Consider the following 5,409-nt stretch of genomic DNA (forward strand, 5'->3'; position numbering starts at 1 on the left):
GATCGACTGATTAATTTATAAATATCAATATAAATTTATACATATATCCAAAAATATATGCAGATTTCCGTAGTCCACTCATTGCATTCTTTCCTAAAAATAAAGAAAATATCAAATTATATATTAAATTATTTGTCATATAAGGTTGCAAAAATATATCCACCAAAAAAAATGAAGAGGCGGCCTTTTTCTAAAATATTTTTAAAAATATAAATCTAATAAAATTATAGAGATAAATTTTTAAAATGAAAAAAATAGTAATAGATAAATAATTCATGAATAAAAAATATATAGAATTCCATATAAAAATCTATAAATTTACTTATATGCGGATGCTCTTATCAAAAATAAAAAATAAAAACTTCCACACAAAATGAAATGAACTTTTCTGCAAAGGGAAGGAGGAAGGGTTAAAAAAGGACGACGGGACCGTTCCTAAAGATTGAGGGAGAGAGGATTAGAATGTGGAGCTCTTTTCCCGAATAATACAAAAAAAAACTTTTTTACCAAAATATATTCAAATCAAACTTATTTACCAAAGTGATGTAAGAGGGAAAAACGCCATTTTGAATGGCGTTTTTTCCCCTGCCACGTCACCCCCCATTTCTACGGTGGCATCGTCCCAAAAAAAAAATAAATAAATAAATACCATTTGGAATGGCGCTTTTAAAAACGCCATTCCAAATGGCGCTTTTAAAAACGTCATTTTGAATGGCGTTTTTAAAAACGCCATTCAAAATGGCGTTTTTAAAAACGCCATTCAAAATGGCGTTTTTCAATTTTCCCACCCAAAAATAAAGGAAAAAATCGTGGAAAAATGGAAAATTATGTTTTTTAAAATTTGAAATTAGTAAATAAATTAAAAATTTTAATTTTGATTGAATTTTAAAATATAAAGATTTGAATTTGTAATTCATTAAAAAAATTAATTTAGATTTTTTATTTCAATTTTTTTTTAAAAGATGTCCAAAAAAATCTTAAGAAATTTAAAAAAAATTATCATAGAAAATAAAAAAAGAGAAAGAAATATGAAAGAAATAAAAATTTGAAATTAAATTGAAAAACATCATTCGAAATACTTGTCTTCAAAATTTTTAAGAAAATTAAAAATTATAAAATTTTTAAAAAATAAAAAAAAAAAATTATAATGTAAAAATAAAAAAGAATAAAATTTTAAAGATAAATTGAAATTAAAATATTATTTCAAATTACTTTCTCAAATAAAAAATAATAAATTAAAAAAAGATTCAAAAAAATTTTAAAAATAGGCTAAAAAAATTTTATAAAAATAAAATAAGTCTTTAAAAACGCCATTTTGTAAATTGAACTTTAGAAAAAATAATAATTTTTTAATTAAAGAAAAAGAATACGTAATAGAATGCTAAAAAGAAAAAAATGGAAGAGAAATGAAATTATAATTTCAAATGATAACTATTTTAAAATAAATAAAAAAAAGTATCATAGGAAAATAAAAAAATAATAATAAAATAAGAATTATAATTATAAATTTTAAAGAAATTTAATTTTAATTTAAATTAAAAATTATCATTTAAATTATTATTTTCATTATTTCATTTAATTTATTTATTAAAAGATTACAAATACATAATATAAAAAATTGTAAGAAAAGTAGATTTATATTTTTTAGTCGACCCCATGAATCGACTCATGGCTAAAAGAGTTTAACGGCACGCAAAATTTTTGACTGCGACACTCTGTGAGTCGATCCCTTGACTTTCTTTCTGGTAATTTTTATTTTTTAAATTTTTTAAATAGAGGAAGAGAGAGGAAGAGGGAGAGAGGAGGCAGCTCACCGTCGTGCTGTCGGAGAGACGCCGGAGTAGGGAGAAAGAAGAAGAGGGAGAAGGAGAGAAGAAGGGGGGAAAGGAGAAAACGCCGTTTCCTTCGGTATTTTTTTATTCTTTTTCTTTTTTCTAAATTTTTAAATTTTTTTTAATAATTTGTTTAATTATTTTTTTTAATTTATTAAATTTTTTAATGAGGATAGTAATTTGAATGATAATTTTTAATTGAAATTAAAGATAATTTTTTGTTTTAAATTATAATTTCTATTTTATTACCATTTTTTATCTTTTATTTACTTTTTTTATGATATATTTTTTAATTTAATTTGTAATTTTTATAATTTAAAAATATAATATTAGTTTTCTTTCATTTTTATAATATATTATGTATTCTTTTCCTTTACTTAAATTTGTAAAGGAAGAAGGAGAAGATCGAGAAGGGAGAAGGAGGGTAAAAAGGGGTTTGGGGAGGGGAGAGAATGGCGTTTTCTCTTTTTTTTTATTTTTTATTTTTTTTAATATCTTTACTTATCTATTTATAATTATTTAATAAATAAATTTAATTAAATAATAAAAATAATAATTTAAATGATATTTTCTAATTTAAATTAAAATTAATTTTTTTTAAAATTTATAATTATAATTCTTATTTTATTATTATTTTAATAATTTTTTTATGATATTTTCTTTAAAATTTATTTTAAAAATTTTATCATTTCAAATTATAATTTCAGTTTTCTTTTATTTTTATCTTTTTAGCATTCTATTACGTATTCTTTTTCTTTACTTAAAAATAGACTTATTTTTTCTAAAATTCAATTCAAAGAGCAACATTTGATATATTATTATTTACGTTATAATTTTTATAATCCTTTCAGCATAACATTTTCTCTCCTAATATTCTGAGACACGTTCGAGTATATGTATCTATATGCACCAATCATAATATCCAATCATTTAAAATTAAATAATATAAAATAAAATCAACATTTAATATTATTCAATAGAATAAAAATGTCAAACGTAAAAAAAAAAATACAACAAATATGAAAAAATACTAAATACAAATACAATAAAGACTAAGTCCCACAAGAACGTCGCGGCGCCCATGATCGTCTGTCGGATCATCTACGGACTGAGAGACCCGTTCAACTCTCTCATCTGGATACACGGATGGATGCCTCTCAAAAAAGTATCATACTCATGTGGCCAACTGGTACCCGGTGATGGCATCTGGGGGATGTACGAAGAAGAAGACGCTGCCATCTGTAGATGAAAAGGCGGTGGCATCTGTGCAGCATCAAATGATGACATATGCGGTGATGGCATATGTGAAGCATATGGTGACGGCGTATAACTCATATCTAGCGCCCGAACTGCTCCATACCAAAGCGCACAGGTATGTGGATCAACACCAATCGCCACAAATATTCCGGAACCTGTTCTCTCCATCTCCCGCAGTATCTGAATCCGCTCGTCCTCATCAGTCGTAGATAAAGCACGACGAGCGTCCAACACGAGATCCGACATAGAATAAGTCTATAAAATAAAAATAGAACAGTTAGTATAAAACAATCAGTATAGTGTACAATATAAAACAAAAATATAACACAAATAACATGAAGTAATTTTCATAATCTTACCAAAAGACGTACAGTAGAACTCTCGCCCTCGTATCCAGAAACTGCATACTGAGACTGTCCAATGACTCGCACCATAATGCTAAAAAATCAAGTCATGTAGTCATCAGTATATGAACGACCTCTCAAAATAGGATCACCATGAACAATAAGATCTCCACGTGCATCCCAAATATCGATGTACTGTGCATGTCTGATACGCCAGTCGATACGAACTCTCCCTCGTCGATCAATACGATGAAGTCCCTAACTGGTATCAAACTGCTCTGGACCCACAACCAATCGAGACGGGACCCACCGCCGGGAGAGACGGGGGCTGAGGACCGCCGTCGGGGCGCGGGAGCCCGCCGTGGCCATCGGGATGCGGGGCTCGCCCCCGGGAAGTACGGCCCGCCGGCATAACATTTTCTCTCCTAATGTTCTGAGACACGTTCGAGTATGTGTATCCATATGCACAAATCATAATATCCAATAATTTAAAATTAAATAATATAAAATGAAATCAATATTTAATATTATTCAATAGAATCAAAATGTTAAATATATCAAAAAAAATAGTACAACAAAAATGTAAAAATACTAAATACAAATACAATAAAGACTAAGTCCCACAAGGACGTCGCGGCGCCCGTGGTCGCTTGGACCTTCTCAGGAAGGTCCTCGTCGGCTGCTCCTGCTGTGATGGCTCCTCTCCTATATCAGTGGAGGAGATCTGCTGATCATGCTGCTCAGGAATAACTGATGCTGTCGGATCATCTACGGACTGAGAGATCCGTTCAACTCTCTCATCTGGATACACGGATGGACCTGAAAAAAAAGTATCATACTCATGTGGCCAACTGGTACCCGGTGATGGCATCTGGGGGATGTAGGATGAAGAAGACGCTGCCATCTGTGGATGAAAAAGCGGTGGCATCTGTGCAGCATCGAATGATGACATATGCGGAATATGCGGTGATGGCATATGTGAAGCATATGGTGACGGCGTATAACTCATATCTGGCATCCGAACTGCTCCATACCAAGGTGCACAGGTATGTGGATCAACACCAATCGCCCTCAATGCTCCGGAACCTGTTCTCTCCATCTCCCGCAGTATCTGAATCCGCTCGTCCTCATCAGTCGTAGATAAAGCACGACGAGTGTCCAATACGAGTTCCGACACAGAATCAATCTATAACATAGAAATAGAACAGTTAGTATAAAACAATCAGTATAGTGTACAATATAAAACAAAAATATAACACAAATAACATGAAGTAATTTTCGTAATCTTACCAAAAGACGTATAGTAGAACTCTCGCCCTCGTATCCAGAAACTGCATACTGAGACTGTCCAATGACTCGCACTGTAATGCTAAAAAACCAAGCCATGTAGTCATCAGTATATGAACGACCTCTCAAAATAGGATCACCATGAACAATGTGATCTCGACGTGCATCCCAAATATCGATGTACTGTGCATGTCTGATACGCCAGTCGATACGAGCTCTCCCTCGTCGATCAATACGATGAAGTCCCTGACTGGTATCAAACTGCTCTGGGATGCCCTGAATCTGACCAAACTGCCGCAGGACACGATCGGGAAGATGCCACTCTACCACATCAAAACAAATAAGCGGCACCCTAGCAGTCCATATGTCGTGTCCAACTGTACACATCTGCGGCAGTATAGCCAATATCCCATCTGTATATGGCTCCCACAAAAACTGATATAATATAATTAAAATAAAAAAAATTAATAAAAATTTATAATAGATTATGAATACTGTAAATTGATATTTGTAAAAAATTTAAAATTTACCCGTCTAGATGTATCAACTAATGTATCCAACTGGCACCTATAAACCCGTGCCACTCTTGTCGATACGTGATGAACGTTGAATGCAACGTTCCATCTGTTTCATAATGTACTAATATTAAATAAATTTAAAAAAAAAAAATTTAAATAAAAATAATAATA

This window comes from Elaeis guineensis, chromosome 2, assembly GCF_000442705.2.
Source record: "Elaeis guineensis isolate ETL-2024a chromosome 2, EG11, whole genome shotgun sequence".
NCBI classification, from domain to species: Eukaryota; Viridiplantae; Streptophyta; class Magnoliopsida; order Arecales; family Arecaceae; genus Elaeis; species Elaeis guineensis.